The 24,004-nt window shown below is 44.4% G+C and overlaps 1 protein-coding gene across 2 annotated transcripts in view; it reads left to right on the plus strand.

The window, feature by feature from the left end:
- Nucleotides 1-4,519: 4,519 nt before the first annotated feature.
- The window catches only part of ELAVL1 (ELAV like RNA binding protein 1), a 107,311-nt gene continuing 87,826 nt past the window's right edge, over nucleotides 4,520-24,004 (plus strand). Inside the window, exon 1 of one of the 2 annotated variants that reach the window (XM_037885482.2) lies at nucleotides 4,520-4,984. The gene's annotated coding sequence lies outside the window, so the exon portion shown is untranslated. The remainder of the gene's footprint in view (nucleotides 4,985-24,004) is intronic. The other variant, XM_043535855.1, reaches the window with a different exon arrangement.

Genomic DNA, 24,004 nt, shown 5'->3' on the forward strand with positions numbered 1-24,004 from the left:
TCTAGACAGCTGCATTTCACAGGGCCCTGGGCTGGAACCCAGAGTAGAGGGTGGGCCCGGGTTCCCCCCAAATCCTCCCAACTCCTTGTCAGACACAGGAGGAGTCGACCTGGACTGTGGGTTCAAAAAAATGGCCAAGCTGAGGGCTGCCGTGAAGCTCCAAGGTGAGCAAATCCACCAATAAGCACAAGACCCACCAAGGTAGCGCAGGAACTTTGGCACACTACCTATTGAGCCCGACGATCTGGGCAGCTCTCTATCCACCTTATCGTCCATTAATCCAAACTATACTTCTTGAACTTGCTGGCAAGAATACTGTGGGAGACTGTATCAAAAGCTTTGCTAAAGTCAAGGTATATCATGTCCACTGCTTTCCCCATATCCACAGAGCCAGTTATCTCATCATAGAAGGCAATCAGTTTGGTCAGGCATGACTTGCCCTTAGTGAATCCATGTTGACTGTTCCTGATCACCTTCCTCTCTTCCAAGTGGTTCAAAATGGCTTCCTTGAAGACTTGCTCCATGATATTTTATGATACTGCAGAGCTTCACTGTTTGTCAAATGTCATCACTACATTGTGTTACATCATGGCATGGAGCTGAAATGTCATAGTAATATCTCAGAACACTATCCTTCTGTAACAAACAATATCTCAATATGTAGTGATATCATGTAAATGTAACATCACTACACCTTTGTACTGTGTTCAGAATCACAAGTTGAGGACGTTTTGCTGAATTGTCACCAAGTTTCTTAAAATGTCGTCACACCAGCATTTAATTGCATTGGAATGTATTAATGTTGCATCGTATAGCAACATAACATCATTCAACATGTTTGAGTTGTGCCAAATGTCACCACATTGCATAATCACAAGACGGGGTGAGGCTGATATGGCTGTGAAAAAGGCTTATGCAATCCAAAAAATGCACATTAGGCCAGGTATTTTCAGTAGCGATAGGGAAGTGTATTACCATTGTACAAAGCACTAGTGAGACTTATTCTGGAATATTGCGTGCAATTCTGGAATCCCATATTTAAGAAATATGAATTCAGACCAGAACAGGTGCAGAGAAGGACTACTAGGATAATCAGAAGAATGGAGAACCTGCCTTATGAAAAAATATTAAAAGAGCTTGGCCTTGTTTAGCCTAACAATAGGAACGCTGAGGGGATATATGATTGCTCTCTATAAATACATCAGATGGAGAAACACAAGGAAAAGAGAGGAGTTATTTAAATTAAGGGCCAATGCTGGCACAATAACAAATGGATATAAACTGACTATCAACAAGTTTAGGCTTGAAATTAGACAAAGGTTTCTAACCATCAGAGGAGCAAAGTTCTGGAATCGTCTTCCAAGGGGAATAGTGTGGGCAAAACCCTCATTTGTTTCAAGACTTAGCTTGGTAAGTTTATGGAGGGAATGGTCTGATGAAGTTGCCTACAATGGCATATGGCCCATCTGCATCTGCTATTAGCTATTATCTCCAATGGCTGGAGATGGGACACTAAATGGGGAAGGCTCTGAGTTACTACAGAGAATTCTTTCCCAGGTGTCTGGCTGGTGGGTCTCGCCCACATGTTCAAGGTCTAACTGATTGCCATATTTGGGATCATGAAGGAATTTTCCCCTGGGTCAGACTGTCAGAGACTCTGGGTTTTTTTGCCTTCCTCTGCAGCATGGGGCATGGGTCACTTGCTGGTTTGAACTACAGTACGTGGTGGATTCTCTGTAATTTGAAGTCTTTAAATCAAGATTTGAGGACTTCAGTAACTCAGCCAGAGGTTAATTGCCTATTTCAGGAGGTGAGGTTCTGTGGTCTGTGATGTGCATGTCAGATTAGTTGATCATGAGGGTCCCTTTGGCCTTAAAGACTAGGAATCTGTAATTGCATTGTGACAAACTAGCATCACATTTTAAAAAATGCCATAACCTAATGCAACACGAAGGCATTGCACAGATGTGTCATCATATGGCATCAGAACTTCACAACAGAAAATGAAGACATTCCCTCAAAACAGCATCACACTTTCTTAAAAAACATAACACAGTGCAGTAAAATGGTGGCGTTGCTTCAAATCATTGTCACGCCTTTACACAACACAATGCTTTTTGCACTGAAATAGCATGTTATAACATAATTGTGATATGAAGTGCCATTATGACATGAAAATCATCATCAAGACTCAAAGTAGCATTGCCATGTGATAAAGTTTAGTGGCCCGAAAGGATTATAGAGACCTGTGAACCTTCTGCTCTCAGTCATGGGGTTTGCTCCATTAAAATCAGGATAATTCCAGAAAATCCAAGAATACCAGAAGATTGTCATGCTTGTGAGTGACAAAATTGTGACACTGTAGTTGGCACATAATGAAACAAGGCAATGACAGATGTCCCAACATCTTTAGCATTTTTTACAGAGCTTTGGAAGGTATTTCAGGACCTAACAGGTTGGAATTTACAGAATGTTGAGTCTCATTGGCTCAATGTACACATGGCAATCATAGAGGAGAAAAAAAGGACAGGCGGTGCTCTCTCTCCCCTCCATCAATAAGTAGTCTCTTTGCCAAACTCTGACATGATGTTATTTCCCCTCACTTTCTCTTTGATAGTGTGTTCTCCATCCTGTTACAGAGATTGGGCTGCCCCACACATCAGTTTCTTATAGTGCTGAGCATGGAGATTAAAGAGTGGCCCATTACAGTTTGAACAGCTGAATGGGATTCAGTGGGCACCTAGACTGTAAAGCGGGGTATCATTACTCAAAAAATATTGGGAATGTATTACACAAAGCATTTGACACAAAAAAAACCTTGAATTTCTTAAAATTCAAGACAGCTTGAATAAATTATCTGTGCACTTTCCGCATCTGATTGTTCAGATGTTCCAGAATAATAGGGTAAATAATAATCATCTAAGTGCATAAAGTAATTCCACATATGTATATACCAATATGTCACACATATGCCTATATATGTGATTATGTCAGTATATCTTAATTTACATCCTTCTCTTTAGATCAAAGTTTACCTTCATTCAGCACAAATTTTGCATTAACTCATATTTACAGTTGTAAATTATTTACATCAGTAATACAGAATCATGAATTTGATGTCTTATGTCTGAAAGAGAAAAAAATTCATATTATGTGAAATACTAGTCATTTTCTGGCATCTTTTGTTTAGAGTCTGACCAATGTGTGCCAGATTGAACCTTGCCAAGTATATTAGATTATCTACAGTCCTGAAGACTTAAAATTACATTTGTCATGCATGGAATTTCCTTTCTTGTAGGAGGTATACCATTGAATGACACTGGGTTGATTAAAAAAATACATTTCTTTCCTGTAGCATCGGCGACATTTTAAGACACCAGGACTCCTCACAGATTCTGTGCACTGGGGCTAACCACAAATTCAAAGCGCCAACTGCCTCTAACTCTATGAAATGTGCAGGTATCCCAGATAACTGTTTTCTCCAAATTGTATTACGGAGGATGGAGGGATTCAGGAGAATAAAAATCCTGAATGGTTATGCCCTTTAAGCTCGCTGCAGAAAGTGCTCTGAGCCCACATGGGAGAGCAGGCCAGCTGAGTTTCTGGGTTATAGCAAGTCTCATGTTCACCGTAGACATACCAGGGCAAAAACATTGACTTTTATTGTAACAATCTGTTTATCTTTGTGTCCTGTGTTTTGATATTGGCCCCACACACAAAGGGATCATTTCACCCAGTCATGTCCTTTGATATCAGGGAATGCAGCCAGAGTTTTTCAATGATTCCAGCTTCTTGCTTTTCACCCTTACGACCCTATTGCTTTGAACATTTGTAGCCAGGAAGCGTTAAGAGTCTTGTTCCATCTCTGCAAGTAGAATTGGGGCCAGGCCAAACAGGGGCCTGAAAGGCAGAAAGACTCCTACTTGCCAGGTTCTATGAAAGAGTGCTTAGGGTGCCCATGATTTTGCTTTGCCAAAACTGCTTGGGAGCAGAGGAAGGGTGAACATCAGTATCCACTGTCCACACTAAAAAAAGAACAGGAGGACTTGTGGCACCTTAGAGACTAACAAATTTATTTGAGCATCAGCTTTCGTGAGCTACAGCTCCCTTCATCAGCTGCATGCAGTGGACTCTAAGGTGCCACAAGTCCTCCTTTTCTTTTCGTGGATACAAACTCACACGGCTGCTACTCTGAGACCTGCCCAAACGGTCATTTTGAAGCCTTCTGCCCCCTGAGCCTTTTACTCCTGTATTTGGAGCCTGACTTTTCTTTTCTCCTTTCATTCGTTCCTCCGTTTCCCCATTTCTTTAACCTACAGATTCCGAAGGAAAATTAACCTTTCGGCTGACAATCGTACCTTTGCCGCCTGTGACTGCACGGACACCCGCTTTGCGAGCAGACACCCCGCTCTTCACTCAGCAGACAGAGTTTCCTTCCCCTCAGAATCAAACCAGTGACCGGAGCGCCTCTCTCCGAGCACCCACGTACCACCCTCTGCTCCCCAGCGCGCCGCAGACAGCCGGGCTGTGCCTGCCGCGGCTCGCGCGCCCCCGGACACGCTCCCCAAGGGCTGGAAGCAGCTTTTGGCTACACGGACGAACCGAGCAGGGGGCCTGGACGGGGAACGGGGCCTTCCCCCAGCTCCCGCGCCGAGAAACGGAGCCCGTGGGCCACCGCGGCGGCAGCCCAGGTGATTCCGCGCCCTGCCCAGCTCCGCCCGCTCCGCCTCTCCTCGCGCCAGGCCCGGCCTCCCGCCTCCGGCCTCGGCCGCCCCGCTCCCGCCCGCCAGGAGCGCCCGCCCCGGGGGTACGATTGACGGACTCGCTGTTGCTCCAATGGGGCGCCGGCCACGTGTGCAAAGTAACCAATGGGGCTCGGTGGGCGGAGCGGGGGCGTGTGCAGGCGGCGCAGCGAGCGGCTTGTCTTGCGCGCTGCGGAGCTGTTCCCCTCCCGCTGCCCAGGCCCTGCCGGAGCCGCCGCCAGGTGAGGCCGGGCTGGGCGAGGCGTGCGGGGAGGCTGGGGCCAGGTCGGACTTGCCTCCTGGCGGTGGAAGGAGCGGGCCAGGCTGGGCTCGAGAGCGAGGCTGCGGCCTGGCCCTGCGGGGGAGACCTGGGGCCTGTGGGGGGAGGGGCGGGCCGGGGCCTGTGGGGGGAGGGGCGGGCCGGGGCCTGGGGTCGGGGGAGACCCTGGCCTGCGGCGGCCCATCATGACGGGGAAGTGGAGCCGGTTGCAGTGGTATTGTGTGTGCAGGATGCAGGCCATGGGCAGCGGGTGTGGGCTTGTCTACATCGTGTTCTTTTCTTTTTTAAATTCTCACTATTGGCAAGATTAGAGCAGCTCCTCTGGCTGGTGGGAGTACGAGTGTGGACAGGGATCCCATGTGCACTAACATCAGCATTGTAAGTTAGACCTGCTCTGGGTAAGGTTACCCACATCCTGTTAAATTCCAGAGACTGTGGGAAACCTTGGCTATATTAGCGCCCCCCCCCCCCCCCCCCCCCCCCGTGTTACCGTCAGTGAGGTTGCTCTGGTGAGAGATCTTTCGAGTAAAGCTAAGCGTACTGAAAACCTGTATGTGCAGTGAGCTGGGTGATGGGAAGAATGTGTGTGTGGAGAGAGTGTGTACCTGGAGCTGCCCCATGGCGAGAGGGAGTGTTGTGTCTCCTCCTGATGCAGGGTGATGGATGATGAAGTGTATGTGGGGAGTGTGTGTTTTGTGCCCTGGTAGAAGCAGATGGGGGGAATGTTTTGGGTCATGGGGCCTTGGATATGTTGATATTGTGGAGAATAAGGGGGAAGGGGCTGGGTCATATAGAGTGTTCTCTTATGATTTATTTTTGCTGCCTTTGACATGGTTGATGACTTAATCCACCTGATTTTTGTGATTTTTTTTTTTTTTCTTTTTCTTCCCTGTCTTGCCCTTGGATGCTGTATTGAATATTTGGAGTGCCATACAATTCGTTAGAGTTGCTGACAACTCAGGTTCCTTTGAACAGTTTTTCATACTCACCTCTTTCTGTCTGCCATTGTCCTTCAGTTCTCCGTTTTCGCTTCTTCTGTATACTTTCCTCTTTTTGACTTCATCACCACTTATACATTCATTATCACCCCTGTAGCCCTATATACTCATGACACTTCCACACCCCCTATCCACTCTAGCATACTTAGCTGATGCTGACATCTTGGGTGTCCAGCCACTATCTCAACTTCTTGCTGGCCCATGCACTCTGCATTCCAGTAATGAAGATGTGTACTGACAGTCTACTCAAAACTAGTTACTGGTAAGTAGACCTTCTCATCTTTTCTCCTAATTTCTCTTTTCTGTCTCCATTGATAACTCCACTCTTTCTTGTGATTCAGCCTGTAATCTTGCTATGATGTTTTATTCTACTCTGCCCCATATTGTCTTTCTTGTGATTCAGCCTGTAATCTTGCTATGATGATTTATTCTACTCTGCCCCATATTGTCTTTCTTGCTAACACCTGTTGCTTCTTTCTTTAAAATTTGTCCTGTATTGACTGCTAAAATCCTTGTCTGTATCCTGGTCACTTCTTGCCTTTATTGCTATAATCTCTTGTCTGGCCTCTCTTTCTCTTGTTTCTTCTCCTTCCAGTCTGTTTGAAATGCTGCTGCCAAAGTCATCTTCCTTTCCTGTGACTTAATGTTACTGTGATCCTTCCTTCGCTTCCTGTGTCTGAATACATAAAAGGAGCATAATCCTCATAGAAGGCCCTACATTGCCTTTAACCCCTACCATCTCTGTCTTCTTTTTATTCACTCTCTGCTTCCTCATCCTTTTGCCTTCTTCAAACCTGTGTCTCCTTTCCCCATTCCTAGTTTTGTGCCTTCTATCATTTTTATCTTCTATAGCTGGAACATCTTGTCTTCATCTGCCAGAAGCTCACCCTCTTTCCTTTAAAACTCACCTTTCTAAGCAGACCCAGGAACCTTCACCCTCTGTTTCCTGAAGTGATTTTCCGCCCCTTGTCTTTGATTCCTATGTTGATTGTAAGAACTTCAGGGGAGAGATGTATTATGGAAACTTGTTAGTGGTATCATGGTTAAGGTTGTATCAGATATCTGATTTTCACGGGCCCTTACTATCTGAAATCCTGAAAGTTTATGGAAGTAGCTATTCTGGAATAATTACTCCGTAATAGTTACACTGGCACAAGCCCTGTGTGAGCAGTCTTACTTTGGAATAAGTATCCACACAGGGGCTTACACTGAAACAACCATTTCAGAATAGCTATTTTGGTAAACTTCCAAGTGTAAACAAGCCCTAAAAATACAGAACACTCTGAGGGCCTCTTTAATTTTGAGGGGCTTAGGAGCATTAGTATGTGCTGCTGGATACAATATAAATTTTAAAATCCTCTTTTTCAGAAATACATCAGGGTGTCTCCAGTTTTTTTAATCTTTGCAGCTACATGATGTTGGCACCTAGATACCCCAGACTGCTGCCCCCCAGACTGCTGATCCCATATGTTCACATACATACGGGTTCTTGTATCATTCAATGTTGGTGATATATAACTGTTTTTAAACTTACTTACTAACTATGCTGACCTCTTCTGGTTTCTAACAAGAGAGGAAAACTTAAACTCCTCCCGCTCTTTGTAGGAGACAGTCAGGGAGCCCTACTCCCCAGGCAGTCCCTGTAGTTGTTCATCCTCAGGATGTTTGATGCACTGGCATTACCAGTTTATCATCCCTCACTTCCATCAATACCCCTGCTTTCCTTTACTTACTCTCACCTTCCCCTGCATAATTAAGTTTGATGAACCATCTATGATTTATCAGTCTGACAGTAGTGGCTACTGATCCAAAGATAGGTTGGTGTCTGAGTCTGAACTCAGAGAAGTGCAGCTGGGAAAGACGCTGCTCACTACCCCTCATATCCCTGCTTCCTTTTCTTCCTTGCTGTGAGCACCACATGGGCAGAGGGACTGGATTTTCAGGTTTCTTCAACTGAGATTTGTGCTGAGGAGGGAGCACGTCCAGGGAGCAATTTTGGAATCTGGCAGGCAGAGATAGTCCCCGATCTATCCTACGCTGACGCGGGGTGGAGCTGGAGGCAAGAAAGGCGCTGATTAGGGATGCGGGGGGAAGTAGTAGTGGAGGATATAGGATGGATCGGGATATGCCTTCTCCCCAATGAACCCTTTATTTTAATGTCCCATATTGAGAGTGGGAGTCTTGCCTGGCAACAGTTGTCTACAGCTCCTGTAGGAGACATCTGTGCTTGAAGGTTTCTCTTATGTCAAGCATCACCATCTTTGACACAGTGGCAGAGCTGTGCTATAGAAGGCACTGAAGGGGAGATATGAACCCAGCTCTACAACCTGCTTCTTTCTGCTGACTATGCTACTCTTTGGGGGGAAGCCTTGGAGATGGCAGCAGTGCTAATTGGTGCTAACTGCTGCAGAATTCCAAGTTGGCCTCTTAATCCTAGAAATCACTTAGAGGAGTTATTAGGTGGGGGGGCAGGAGAGGGATGTTCCTGACCCTCCACATCATATTTCTTCAGCATTGGGAAGATCAGGATGGTGACTGTGGCCTCTTCCATCCTGCTGTCTTGTCTTCTGGACCCTATCATCAGCCTTCCTACCGTGCAGTCTGGTTTTATGAACTGGGTGTAATTTCTCAAATTAAATGTATACCCCAAATTAAAAAAAACATATTAAGAGGAGCAAAAAACTGTCACCGTGGCTAAACAACAAAGTAAAAGAAGCGGTTAAAGGCAAAAAGACATCCTTTAAAAATTGGAAGTCAAATCCTACTGAGGAAAATAGAAAGGAGCATAAATTCTAGCAAGTTAAGTATAAAAGTATAATTGGGCAGGCCAAAAAAGAATTTGAAGAGCAACTAGCAAAAGACACAAAAATTAACAGTAATTTTTGTTTTAAGTACATCAGAAGTGGGGCCACTGGATGATCGAGGAAGGTAAGACCATTGTGGAGAAACTAAATACATCATTTGTATTGGTCTTCACTGCAGAGGATATGAGAGAGTTTCTCACACCGTAGCCGTTCTTTTTAGGTAACATATCTGAGGAACTGTCCCAAATGGATGTGTCAATAGAGGTGTTGGAACAAATTGATAAACAGTAATAAGTCACTAGGACAAGATGGTAGTCACCCAAGGATTCTGAAGAAACTAAAATATGAAATTGCAAAACTGCTAACCGTGGTATGCAATCGGTCACTTCAATCAGCTTCTGTAGCAGATGACTGGAGGATAGCTAATGTGATACCAATTTTTAAAAAAGACTCCAGAAGTGATCCTGGCAATTACAGACTGATAAGCCTAACCAGTACCAGGCAGATTGGTTGAAACTATAGTAAAGAACAGAATTACTAGACACCCAGACGAACGCAACATGTTGGGGAAGAGTCAACGTGGTTTTTGTAAAGGGAAATCATGCCTCACCAATCTATTCAAATTGTTTGAAGGGGTCAACAAACACGTGGACAAGGGTGATCCAGTGGATATAGTGTACTTGGACTTTCAGAAAGCCTTTGACAAGGTCCTTCACCAAAGGCTCTTAAGCACAGTAAGCAGTCATAGGATAGGAGGGATCCGCTCATGAATCAGTAACTGATTAAAAGACAGAAAGCAAAGGATAGAAATAAATGGTCAGTTTTCAGAATGGGGAGAGGTAAATAGTGGTGTCCCCAGGGATCTGTATTGGGACCAGTACTGTTCAGTGTATTCATAAACAATATGGAAAAAGGGGGTGAACAATGAGGTGGCAAAATTTGCAGATAATACAAAACTACTCAAGGTAGTTAAGTCCAAAGCTGACTGCGAAGAGTTACAAAAAGATCTCACAAAACTGGGTGACTGGGGAACAAAATGGCAGATGAAATTCAGTATTGATAAATGCAAGTAATGCATGTAGGAAAACATAATCCCAAGTGTGTATATATATAAAATGATGGGGTCTAAATTAGCTGTTACCACTCAAGAAAGATCCTGGAATCATCATAGGTAGTTCTGTGAAAACATCCGCTCAATGTGTAGTGGTAGTCAAAAAAGTTAACCGTGTTATGAACCATTAGGAAAGGGATAGAAAATAAGACAGAAAAATCATAATGCCACTATATAAATCCATGGTACACTCACCGCTTGAATACTCTGTGCAGTTCTGGTTACCCTGGCTCCAATAAATAAATATAGAACTGGAAAAGGTACAGAGAACGGCAGCAAAAAGGATTAGGGGGAATGGAACAACTTCCATATGAGGAGAGGTTAAAAAGACTGGGACTTTTCATCTTGGAAAAGAGATGACTGAGGGGAAATATGTTAGAGGTCTATAAAAACATGAATGGTGCAGAGAAAGTTTATAAGGAAGTGGTATTTACTCCTTCACATAACACAAGAACCAGGGCTCACCCAGTGAAATTAATAAGTAGCAGGTTTAAAACAAACCTGAGGAAGTACTACGTCACTCAGTGCACAGTCAATCTGTATAGGGGATGTTGTGAAGGATCTTGTAAGTTTAAAAAAGAATTTGATAAGTTCCTGGATGGCTATTACCCAAGATGGTCAGAGATGCAATCCTATCCTCTAGGTTACCCTAGCCTATGACTGCTAGAATTTGGGAATGGATGATGCGATGGATTACTCAATAGTTGCCCTATTCTGTTCATTCTTTCTGAAGCAAGTGGCATTGGCCACTGTCAGAAGACAAAAAAGAAAAGGAGTACTTGTGGCACCTTAGAGACTAAAAAATTTATTTGAGCATAAGCTTTCGTGAGCTTATGCTCAAATAAATTTTTTAGTCTCTAAGGTGCCACAAGTACTCCTTTTCTTTTTGCGAATACAGACTAACAGGGCTGCTACTCTGAAACCTGTAAGAAGACAGGACACTGGGCTAGATTGATCATTGGTCTAACACAGTGGTTCTCAACCTTTCCAGACTACTATACCTCTTTCAGGAGTCTGATTTGTCATGCGTACCCCAACTACTTGCTTACAGAATCAGACATAAGAATGCACAAGTGTCCCTGCATACTGTTACTGAAAAATTGCTTACTTTCTCATTTTTACCGTATTTATAAAATAAATCCATTGGAATATTGATATTGTACTTCCATTTCAGTGTGATACTTGAGCCGAATCTGAAGCCTGAGCTCCAAGTGGCAGGGCTGAAACACGTAACTTTGCTTTGAAGGTCTCACTGTGGTGTGGGGCCCTGGGCATTTGCCCTGCTTGCCATCCCCTAATGCCAGCTCTGCATTTGCAATCCTCCTAAACCTGTCCTGTGACCTCCCCACCTTTCCTGGGGGCTGCAACCCTCCAGTTGAGAAACTCTGATCTAGATGAGTTGAGTACCCCCAGGGATACACGTACCCTTGGTTGAGAACCACTGTTCTGATGTATGTGGCCATTCTTATGTCACACCCAGGTCCACAGATGGCAAAATAAGGAAGCTTTCCAGGAGAGGAGTCTGGTTTGCCAAACTACAGCTTCTTTGTCAGTCTGGAATCATAGAAATGTAGTTCTGGAATGAACCTTGAGAAATCAGCTAGTTCAGCTCCCCTGCACTGAGGCAGGACCAAATATACCTGGACCATTCCTGATACGTGTTTGACTAACCTGCTTTTAAACACTCCAAAGTTGGGGATTCCATGATCTCCCTTGGAAGCCTATTCTATAGGGATAGTTAAATATTAGTTAGAAAGCTTTTCCTAGTATCTAGCCTAAATATCTCTCTCTGTAGATCAAGCCCAATACTTCTGATCGTACCTTCAGTGGATCTGGAAAACAGTTGATCACTGTTCTCTTTATAACTGCCTTTAACATATTGGAAAACTCAGGTTACCACTTTTTCTAGACTAAACGTGTCTTCAGAGGTCAGCTATTCTACACCTTTTATCATTTTAATTGTTCTCCTCTGGACCGTCTCCAATTTATCCACATCTTTCCTAATGTGTGGTACCCAAAACTGGACAACAGTACTCCCATTTGACATCTCACCAGTGCTGAGTAAGTGGGACAGTTGCCTCCCGTGTTTTACAACACTCTTGTTAATACACTCCAGAATCATACTCACCTTTTTTGCGGCTTGTTGACTCATATGCAGTGATCCACTATAACCCCCAGATCCTTTTCAGAAGTACTTCTACCTAGGCAGTTATTTCCCATTTTATAGTTGTGAATTTAATTTTTTTTTTCTTCCTAAGTGTAGTACTTGTTTGTCCTGAATTTTGTCTTGTTGATTTCAGACCAGTTCTCCATTTGTCAAGGTTGTTTTGAATTCTAATTCTGTCCTCCAAAGTTCTAGCAACAGATTCCAGCTTGGTGTCACCCACAGATTATATATAGGCATACTCTCCTCTCTGTTATGGAAGTAATTAATGAAAATACTGAATAGTACTGGACCCAAGACAGACTCCTGCGTCACGCCACTAGATGTGCCATCCCAGTCTGTCAGCAAATCATTGATAACTGCTCTTTGGGTATGATCCTTCAACCAGTTTTGCATCCACCTTGTAGAGCTTCTTCTAGACCATGTTTCCCTAGTTTCATTAGGAGAATGTCCTGTGGGTCTGTCAGAATCCTTTCTAAAATCCAAATATATCATGTCTACATCTTTTTTTTTCTTCCCTTCCCGTCCCCTACCAACAACCAGGGCAGTAATACTATCAGAGAAAGAAATTAGGTTGGTTTGGCTTGTTGTATTCTTGACAAAATCCATGTTGGCTTTTACTTACAACCCTGTTATCTTTAGGTGCTTACAGATTGATTGCTTAATATTTTGTCCCAGTATCTTTTCAGGTATCAAAGCTAGGCTGACTGGTCTATAATTCCCCAGGTCCTCTTCCTTCACCCCCTCTTTTTAAAGATAAGTACTACATTTACTCTTCTCCAGTCCTCTGGGACCTCCCCGTCCTCTGTGAGTTCTTAAAGATAATTAGGAATGATTCCAAGGTTGTTTCAGCTACTTTCTTAAGTACCCTAGGGTCCATTTCATCCAACCCTGCTGATCTGAATACATCTAACTTACCTAAATATTCTTTAACCTGTTCTTTCCCTATTTTGGCTTGTGTTCCTTCCTTCCCCCTTGTTAATATTAATTTTGTTAAGTATCTGGTCACAGTTTGCTTTTTTAGTGAAGACTGAAGCAAAATAGTTATTAAGCACCTCAGCCTTCTGTGGGACGTCTTCTATTATTAGCTCCCCTTTCCTGTTCAGTAGAGAACCTACACTTTCCTTCCTTTCTCTTGTTCCTAATGTATTTAAAAAACCTCTTCTTAGTTCTTACTGCCTTTTATGTCCCTTGCTAGGTATAACTTCTTTTGTGCCTTAATCTTTCTGATTTTGTCCCTACATGCTTGTATTATTCTATTTATAGAATCGTAGGACTGGAAGGGACCTCGAGAGGCCATCTAGTCCAGTGCTCTGCATTCATGGCAGGGCTAAGTATTATCTAGACCATCCCTGACAGGTGTTTGTCTAACTTGCTCTTAAAAATCTCCTGTGATGGAGATTCCACAACTTTTCTAGGCAATTTATTCCAGTGCCTAACTGTCCTGACAGGAAGTTTTTCAGAATGTCCAACCTAAATTGCCCTTGCTGCAATTTAAGTCCATTGATTCTTGTCCTGTTCTCAAAGTTTAATGAGAACAATTTTTCTCCCTTCTTCTTGTAACAACCTTTTATGTACTTGAAAACTGTTTTCACATCCCCTCTGTCTTCTTTTTTCCAGACTGAAAAAATTGGGTTTGTTTAATCTTCTGTCATGGGTCATGTTTTCTAGACCTTTAATCATTTTGGTTGCTCTTCTCTGGACTTTCTCCAATTTGTCCACATCTTTCCTGAAATGTGGCATCCAGACCCGGACACACTACTCCAGTTGAGGCCTAATCAGCACGGAGTAGAGCGGAAGAATTACTTCTTGTGTCTTGCTTACAATACTGCTGCTAATACATCCCTGAATGATGTTTTGCTTTTTTTGCAACAGTGTTACACTGTTGACTCATATTTAGCTTGTGGTCCATTATGACCCCCAGATCCCTTTCCGCAGTACTCCTTCCTAGGCAATCATTTTCCATTTTGTATGTGTGCCAACTGGTGCTTCCTTCCTAAGTGGAGTACTTTGCATTTGTCCTTATTGAATTTCTCCCTCGTTACTTCAGACAGTTTCTCTAGTTTGTCCAGATCATTTTGAATTTTAATCCTACCCTTCAAAGCACTTGCAGCCTCTCCCAGCTTGGTATCATCCATAAACTTTAAGTGTACTCTATGCCATTATCTAATTCCTTGATGAAAATATTGAACAGAACCGGACCCAGAACTGATCCCTGCTGGATCACACTCGATTTGCCCTTCCAGCTTCTCTTTGAACTCCTGATAACTACTCTCTGGGAACGGTTTTCCAACCCGTTATGCACCCACCTTATAGTAACTCCATCTCGGTCATATTTTCCTAGTTTGTTTATGAGAAGGTAACGTGAGACAGTATCAAAAGCCTTGCTAAAGTCAAGATATACCACATCTACTGCCCCCCCCCCCCCCCCTCATCCACAAGGCTTGTTACCCTGTCCAAGAAAGCTGTTAGGTTGGTTTGATGTGATTTATTCTTGACAAATCCATGTTGACTGTTACTTACCACATTAGCTTCTAGATGTCCGCAAATAGATTGCTTAATTATTTGTTTCATTATTTTTCTAGGTACTGGAGTTAAGATGACTGGACTCTATTTCCCCAGGTTGTCCTTATTTCCCTTTTTATTGATTGACACTATATTTGCCTTTTACAGTCCTCTGGAATCTTGCCCGTCTTCTGTGACTTTTTTGAAGATAATCGTTAATGGCTCCAGATATCTCCTCAGTCAGCTCCTTGGGTATTCTACGATGTATTTCATCAGGCCCTGGTGACTTGAAGACTTTTTTTAACTTGTTCTTTCCCTATTTTAGTTTTTGATCCTACCTCATTTTCACTGGCATTCACTATGATAGATGTTCAGTCTTTTTGGTGAAAACCTTTTGGTGAAAACTGAAGCAAAATAGTCATTTAGCACTTATGGAAATGGCAGATTTTCTGCCCCCCGTCCCCCCCTCATTGAAAAACGGGCTTCCCTGTCCTTGATCTTCCTTTTGCTTTTGGTGTATTTGTAAAATGTTTTTTTGTTACTCTTCTATGTTCCTAGCTAGTTTAATCTCATTTTGTGCCTTGGCCTTTCTAATTTTGTCCCTACGTACTTTTTTTATATATATATTCATCCTTTGTAATTTGACTTAGTTTCCACTTTTTGTAAGACTTTTTTTTTTTTTTTTTTTTTTTTTGAGTTTCAGATCATTGAAGAGCTTGTTTTTAAGCCAGGGTGGTCTCTTACCATACTTCCTATCTTTCCAGTGCAGTGGGATAGTTTTCTCTTGTTCTATTAATAAAGTCTCTTTAACAGCCTCTCCCCTAGTAGCTTTCTCCACCTTCTGAAATAAAAAATTGTCTCTAATTCATTCCAAGAACTTGTTGGATAATCTGTGCCCTTCTGTGTCATTTTCCCAACAGATGTCTGGGTAGTTGAAATCCTCCATCACCACCAAGTGCTGTGCTTTGGAGTTTTTTTAAAAAAAGCCTTGTCCACCTCTTCTTCCTGGTTAGATGGTCTGTAGTACACCCTACCATGACATCACCCTTGGTTTTTATCCCTGTTGTCCTTACCCAGAGACTTTCAACAAGTCTGTCTCCTATTTCTATCAAGTGTATACATTTTTAATATACAAGGCTACACCTCCTCTCTTTTTCCCCTGCCTGTCCTTCCTGAGCAAGCTGTACTATTCTATACAAATAATCCAGTCACACGTATTATCCCACCAAGTCTCTGTGGTGCCAATTTTTGTACTCATCCTTAGCAATTTTCTGCGTTTCCACTTTTTGCAGGATTCCTTTTTTTTTTTTTTAAAGTCATTAAAGAGCTCTTGAGGGTGCCATATTTGCCTCTTCCTTTCATTCCTTTGCATTGGTATAGTTTGCTGATGTGCCTTTAATATCGTCTGTTTGAGAAACTGCTGAGCTCTTTTTTTTTCCTTGAGATTTTCTTTCCATGGGAGGTAACTTACCAGTTCTCTGTTTGGTAAAGTCTGCTTTGTTGAAGTCCACTGTCTTTATTCTGATGCTCTCACTTTTTCTTTTCCTTAGAATGCCTGCTAAGGAAACTAATAGTGCCAGGAACCAGTGTGCAGAATGAGCATTATGTGGTACGAAAATAATGGAAGAGAAGAGCTCCTCTGTGGGGCAGTAATCCAGGAGAGAACCCTGCACCTACTTAGCATGGGAGAAGGGAGGGAAACAACTGCATGGTGTCTATAGGGGATGTGCACATTTCCTCTCCCCCACTGTTTGTTTTTCCCTTTTCTTGATACCCCGTCAAACATCCACACTTCATAAAACCTATGGAAATTATCACTCAAAAAAACCCCTTAAGCAATCTAAACTTATTAAATGTAACACTTACTGATCCACCCTTCCTTAACACCCATGGTTCATGTTTACTTGCTCTGACATTTCCTATCAATCACAAAGTACCGTGCATCTCTAAAATGTGCAGGCACACAATATCCACACCAAGTTCTCTGTAAATAACACTTGCATGGAATGTACAAGCTTGATTCCAACCTCATATTTCCCTCATGTGCACATAACACGCAATAGAATAATTTAGTAAAGAGATGTCTACAGGCATATGTTATGTAGTTGGAGTTCAGGTTTTGAGGTCCAGTGGGTTTGTAGTGTTATATATTGTGTATACATGTTAGAGGTGCATGATACTGAGTTGTGAAGTGTGAATGAGGGTGATATGTTAAAGAATGACCCCTTAATTGGATATTTCCTTGCTTTCTAATGGTTAGTGAGAGTCGATACAAAGGCTAAAGATTCTTTGCGTGTAATCTAAGGATATGTCTACACTACGGAATTAGGTCGAATTTATAGAAGTCGTTTTTTAGAAATCGGTTTTATATATTTGAGTGTGTGTGTCCCCACAGAAAATGCTCTAAGTGCATTAAGTGCATTAACTTGGCGGAGTGCTTCCACAGTACCGAGGCTAGAGTCGACTTCCGGAGCGTTGCACTGTGGGTGGCTATCCCACAGTTCCCGCAGTCTCCGCTGCCCATTGGAATTCTGGGTTGAGATCCCAATGTCTGATGGGGCTAAAACATTGTTGCAGGTGGTTCTGGGTTCATATTGTCAGGCCCCCGTTCCCTCCCTCCCTCCATGAAAGCAAGGGCAGACAATCGTTTCGCGCCTTTTTTCCTGAGTTACCTGTGCAGACGCCATACCACGGCAAGCATGGAGCCCGCTCAGGTAACCGTCACCGTATGTCTCCTGGGTGCTGGCAGACGCGGTACTGCATTGCTACACAGTAGCAGCAACCCATTGCCTTGTGGCAGCAGACGGTGCAATACGACTGGTAGCTGTCATCGTCATGTCCGAGGTACTCCTGGCCACGTCGGCCGGGAGAGCCTGGACAGACATGGGCGCAGGGACTAAATTTGGAGTGACTTGACCAGGTCATTCTCTTTAGTCCTGCAGTCAGTCCTATTGAATCGTCTTATGGTGAGCAGGCAGGCGATACGGATTGCTAGCAGTCGTATTGCATCATCTTCTGCCGGGCAGCCATGAGATGTGGATGGCATGCAGTCCTTCTGCACCGTCTGCTGCCAGCCAAAGATGTAAAAGATAGATGGAGTGGATCAAAACAAGAAGTAGACCAGATTTGTTTTGTACTCATTTGCTTCCTCCCCTCCCCTGTCTAGGGGACTCATTCTTCTAGGTCACACTGTAGTCACTCACAGGGAAGGTGCAGCGAGGTAAATCTAGCCATGTATCAATCAGAGGCCATACTAATCTCCTTGTTCCAATAAGGACAATAACTTAGGTGCACCATTTCTTATTGGAACCCTCCGTGAAGTCCTGCCTGAAATACTCCTTGATGTAAAGCCACCCCCTTTGTTGATTTTAGCTCCCTGAAGCCAACCCTGTAAGCCGTGTCGTCAGTCGCCCCTCCCTGCGTCAGAGCAATGGCAGACAATCGTTCCGCCCCTTTTTTCTGTGCGGACGCCATACCAAGGCAAGCATGGAGGCCGCTCAGCTCACTTTGGCAATTAGGAGCACATTAAACACCACACGCATTATCCAGCAGTATATGCAGCACCAGAACCTGGCAGAGCGATACCGGGCGAGGAGGCGACGTCAGCGCGGTCACGTGAGTGATCAGGACATGGACGCAGATTTCTCTGAAAGCATGGGCCCTGCCAATGCATGCATCATGGTGCTAATGGGGCAGGTTCATGCTGTGGAACGCCGATTCTGGGCTCGGGAAACAAGCACAGACTGGTGGGACCGCATAGTGTTGCAGGTCTGGGACGATTCCCAGTGGCTGCGAAACTTTCGCATGCGTAAGGGCACTTTCATGGAACTTTGTGACTTGCTTTCCCCTGCCCTGAAGCGCATGAATACCAAGATGAGAGCAGCCCTCACAGTTGAGAAGCAAGTGGCGATAACCCTGTGGAAGCTTGCAACGCAAGACAGCCACCGGTCAGTTGGGAATCAATTTGGAGTGGGCAAATCTACTGTGGGGGCTGCTGTGATGCAAGTAGCCCACGCAATCAAAGATCTGCTGATATCAAGGGTAGTGACCCTGGGAAATGTGCAGGTCATAGTGGATGGCTTTGCTGCAATGGGATTCCCTAACTGTGGTGAGGCCATAGACGGAACCCATATCCCTATCTTGGCACCGGAGCACCAAGCCGGCGAGTACATAAACAGCAAGGGGTACTTTTCAATAGTGCTGCAAGCTCTGGTGGATCACAAGGGACGTTTCACCAACATTAACGTGGGATGGCTGGGCAAGGTACATGACGCTCGCATCTTCAGGAACTCTGGTCTGTTTCAAAAGCTGCAGGAAGGGACTTTATTCCCAGTCCAGAAAATAACTGTTGGGGACGTTGAAATGCCTGTATGTATCCTTGGGGACCCAGCCTACCCCTTAATGCCATGACTCATGAAGCCGTACACAGGCAGCCTGGACAGTAGTCAGGAGCTGTTCAACTACAGGCTGAGCAAGTGCAGAATGGTGGTAGAATGTGCATTTGGACGTTTAAAGGAGCGCTGGCGCAGTTTACTGACTCGCTTAGACCTCAGCGAAACCAATATTCCCACTGTTATTACTGCTTGCTTTACTCTCACAGATATTGTGGAGCACAAGGGGGATACATTTATGGCGGGGTGGGAGGTTGAGGCAAGTCGCCTGGCTGCTGGTTACGCGCAGCCAGACACCAGAGCGGTTAGAAGAGACCAGGAGGGCGCGGCACGCATCAGAGAAGCTTTGAAAACCAGTTTCATGACTGGCCAGGCTACGATGTGAAAGTTCTCTTTGTTTCTCCTTGATGAAACCCCCCACCCCTTGGTTCACTCTACTTCCCTGTAAGCTAACCACCCTCCCCTCCTCCCTTCGATCATTGCTTGCAGAGGCAATAAAGTCATTGTTGCTTCACATTCATGCCCTCTTTATTAATTCATCACACAAATAGGGGGATGACTACCAAGGTAGCCCAGGAGGGGTGGTGGAGGAGGGAAGGAAAATGCCACACAGCACTTTAAAAGTTTACAACTTTAAAATTTATTAAATGCCAGCCTTCTTTTTTTTTTTTGGGCAATCCTTTGTGGCGGAGTGGCTGGTTGGCCGGTGGCCCCCCCCCACCGCATTCTTGGGCGTCTGGGTGTGGAGGCTATGGAACTTGGGGAGGAGGGCGGTTGGTTACACAGGGGCTGTAGTGGCAGTCTGTGCTCCAGCTGACTTTGCTGCAGCTCAACCATACACTGGAGCATACTGGTTTGGTCCTCCAGCAGCCTCAGCATTGAATCCTGCCTCCTCTCGTCACGCTGCCGCCACATTTGAGCTTCAGCCCTGTCTTCAGCCCGCCACTTACTCTCTTCAGCCCGCCACCTCTCCTCCCGGTCATTTTGTGCTTTCTTGCACTCTGACATTATTTGCCTCCAGGCATTCGTCTGTGCTCTGTCAGTGTGGGAGGACAGCATGAGCTCAGAGAACATTTCATCATGAGTGCGTTTTTTTTTCTTTCTAATCTTCACTAGCCTCTGGGAAGGAGAAGATCCTGTGATCATTGAAACACATGCAGCTGGTGGAGGAAAAAAAAAAAAGGGACAGCGGTATTTAAAAAGACACATTTTATAAAACAGTGGCTACACTCCTTCAGGGTAAACCTTGCTGTTAACATTACATACATAGCACATGTGCTTTCGTTACAAGGTCGCATTTTGCCTCCCTCCACCGCGTGGCTGCCCCTCTCAACCCTCCCCCCTCCCCGTGGCTAACAGCGGGGAACATTTCTGTTCAGCCACAGGCAAACAGCCCAGCAGGAACGGGCTCCTCTGAGTGTCCCCTGAAGAAAAGCACCCTATTTCAACCAGGTGACCATGAATGATATCTCACTCTCCTGAGGATAACACAGAGAGATAAAGAACGGATGTTGTTTGAACGCCAGCAAACATACACTGCAATGCTTTGTTGTACAATGATTCCCGAGTACGTGTTACTGGCCTGGAGAGGTAAAGTGTCCTACCATGAAGGACGCTATAAGGCTGCCCTCCCCAGAAACCTTTTGCAAAGGCTTTGGGAGTACATCCAGGAGAGCCGCGAATGCCAGGGCAAAGTAATCCTTTCACATGCTTGCTTTTAAACCATGTATAGTATTTTAAAAGGTACACTCACCGGAGATCCCTTCTCCTCCTGCCGGGTCCAGGAGGCAGCCTTGGGTGGGTTCGGGGGGTACTGGCTCCAGGTCCAGGGTGAGAAACAGTTCTTGGCTGTCGGGAAAACCAGTTTCTCTGCTTGCTTGCTGTGAGCTATCTATAACCTCCTCATCTTCTTCTTCTTCTTCGTCCCCAAAACCTGCTTCCGTGTTGCCTCCATCTCCGTTGAAGGAGTCAAGCAACACAGCTGGGGTAGTGGTGGCTGAACCCCCTAAAATGGCATGCAGCTCATCATAGAAGCGGCATGTTTGGGGCTCTGACCCGGAGCGGCCGTTCGCCTCTCTGGTTTTCTGGTAGGCTTGCCTCAGCTCCTTAAGTTTCACGCGGCACTGGTTCGGGTCCCTGTTATGGCCTCTGTCCGTCATGCCCTGGGAGATTTTGACAAAGGTTTTGGCATTTCGAAAACTGAAATGGAGTTCTGATAGCACGGATTCCTCTCCCCATACAGCGATCGGATCCCGTACCTCCCGTTCAGTCCATGCTGGAGCTCTTTTGCGATTCTGGGACTCCATCATGGTGAGCTCTGCATGGTCACCTGCAGCTTGCCACGCTGGCCAAACAGGAAATGAGATTCAAAAGTTCGCAGTTCTTTTCCTGTCTACCTGACCAGTGCATCTGAGTTGAGAGTGCTGTCCAGAGCGGTCACAATGGAGCACTCTGGGATAGCTCCCGGAGGCCAATACCGTCGAATTGTGTCCACAGTACCCCAAATTCGACCCGGCAAGGCCGATTTAAGCGCTAATCCACTTGTCAGAGGTGGAGTAAGGAAATCGATTATAAGAGCCCTTTAAGTCGAAATAAAGGGCTTCATCGTGTGGACGGGTGCAGGTTTACATCGATTTAACAGTGCTAAATTTGTCCTAGTGTAGACCAGGGCTTACGTTATAAAAGGGCTTGAGAATTAATGATACTGTAGATGAGTTCTAATATCTGATTTGCTGTCCACTTACCCGTAGGTCTTGATCAGCATTGCTGACTTCCAGGTTTCTCTTCCCTATTGGATGTATTTTAGATTTATTTGCATTTTTCCAAGCCATGTTTGTTTTCTTCCTATGTTTCTAATCTTTATAGATTCTTTTTTGTTAATGTTAAATCCGGTGATCCTAGATCCACCTCTTCAACTCAGAGCTTTACCACTTATTAGAATGTTTTGTTTCCATTTCTTCAGTCAGCTTTCAATGTGTGATGGTTTTCAGGCCAGTTGAATGAATGATGAGTAAGATTGTGAGATGCATTTTGTCAAATATGATAGTTAAAATATATACGTCTGCTGCTGTCTCTTTGTTCACTGATCTGTAGTTTATGTGGACATTTGTGAAAAGGATGGGGAAGAGTTGAGTGTGTCTAGGCTCTGGAGGATAGGGGAAGAGAGAAGGAAAGGAATCCATGCCAGGAAGAGAATGAGAGGCATATGATATGTGTTTGGTGATGGGAGGGCCTGAAGAGGAGGACTTGCATGAGGGGGATTCAGGCCAGCGCACAGGGGGGAGAAATGGGATGAAGGAAAAATCACAACTGGTGGAGAATATGCACATTGCGTCCCAGGAAAATACTATCAGGGTTGGAGGCAGTGGAGATGGGATTGTTGTGATCATTAAATAAGTCTTCAATTTGGGCCTGGTGTTAGTTCTGTCTCTTTTTGGGTGATAGGCTGCAAAAGCAATTGTGGTTGTTTTACTTACGTAAGGTGGTATCCCTTTTTAAACTGTACTACAAACTTCTTTCAGTAGTTTTAAAAATAGCTGGGAGAACTTTTGTAGGCTTTGAATAATTTGTGAAAGGAAAGATGAGCTTTAGCTGAAGTCAATCAATCTGGCGTATCCAGGTACTTCCAACATACAAAGGTGGTAGATAGGGTGGTTGTTTTGGAATAAGATGAAAAATAAAATACAGAAAAATGAAATCTCAATGTATGTTGGAGAATGCATAGGGGACATAACTGCAACTTGGTAGAACAACTGTTATAGCTGCAATGTTAATTGGGAATTCATATGAAAAGTAAACTGTTAAAGGAACCACTAAAGTTAAAGTCAAGCACTGAATTGTTAGTAAATGCCAGAATTATGGTTGTAACCTTAATTCTCCCCCTGAGTATATGTTCTGATAAAATATTTAATTATGATTACGTTATTTTTTCCACAGAACCACCTGTGCCTCACTTAGACCTGTTTTTATATGTGAGGGGTTTGCTGTGAGTGCTTTTCCTGATTTGTCAGCACTCAAGTGCCTTAGTGTTTTAGACTTTCACAGCTACTCCAGTGTGAGGTTTTTATTCCTTTAGCCATGCTTGATTGTAACGTTGTTCTTGGCACACTAGTGTTGGAGTCTAGGCACCTCACTGATTCAGTATCAGTCTCTCTCTGGTGATTATTCATTGGTCTGGCACTTCCCGTCTTGCAGTAGTGTCTATCTTGTTTTATTTCAGGTGTGGCCTCCAAGGAAGACTGCTCAGTAGGTTCAAAATTTGTGTGATAGAACAGTGTCTAGTACAGATGGCCAAGTTGGTTGTGTTTACCTCTGTGATTTGCATGGGTGACATGTCAGCAAGTGTCACCATGGCACTGAAGAAACAGGAGGAGCTCTTTGCAGAGGACTGAAGCTCTCCTTTCGGCAGCCCAGGAAGACTCCTGAGGTCAGCCAGTGTACTTAAAAGGGTAAACCCTTGGAGCTGAAACTCAAGTTGGCCATGATAGCTCACCCATCAGAACTTGGTTCCAGCGCCACCTGTATCAATCTAGGAGTCCCTTCCCCCCACCAATATTCATCACTCAAATGGCTTTGTTATATGTCATATGTGATCCTGAGCTTCACTTTGCTGGATAAGATGAAGCTTCACATAAGAGGTGAAGGTGCAAAGAGTCAACAGCTCCCCAGCATGTTTCAGTTGAAACCCTGTATTCTAGGCAGCTCCTGTTTTAAGCTTTTTGGATTGCCCCTTCTGCATTTGGGGAACCATTCTGTGCTCCTCAATCTTGCCCAAACACTTCTGGGTGTTCTGTGAGCCTGCGATGAAGCCAGTACCAGTTTTAAGGCATTAATCTTGCCCTCTGTTACCAGATGTCAGATCTGAGTGTAGTCAGAGTGCTTTTTGCACCAAAGCCAAAGAGAGGAAACTCTGGCCTTGATGCTGGCACAATTGCATTGAGGGCTCTAGGACAGCTAGTGTTAGTGCTTAGCAGAGCACTTGGAGTGCTACAAGGCCCTCCTGCCCTCAG

The sequence above is a fragment of the Chelonia mydas genome, chromosome 25 (assembly GCF_015237465.2).
Source record: "Chelonia mydas isolate rCheMyd1 chromosome 25, rCheMyd1.pri.v2, whole genome shotgun sequence".
NCBI classification, from domain to species: Eukaryota; Metazoa; Chordata; order Testudines; family Cheloniidae; genus Chelonia; species Chelonia mydas.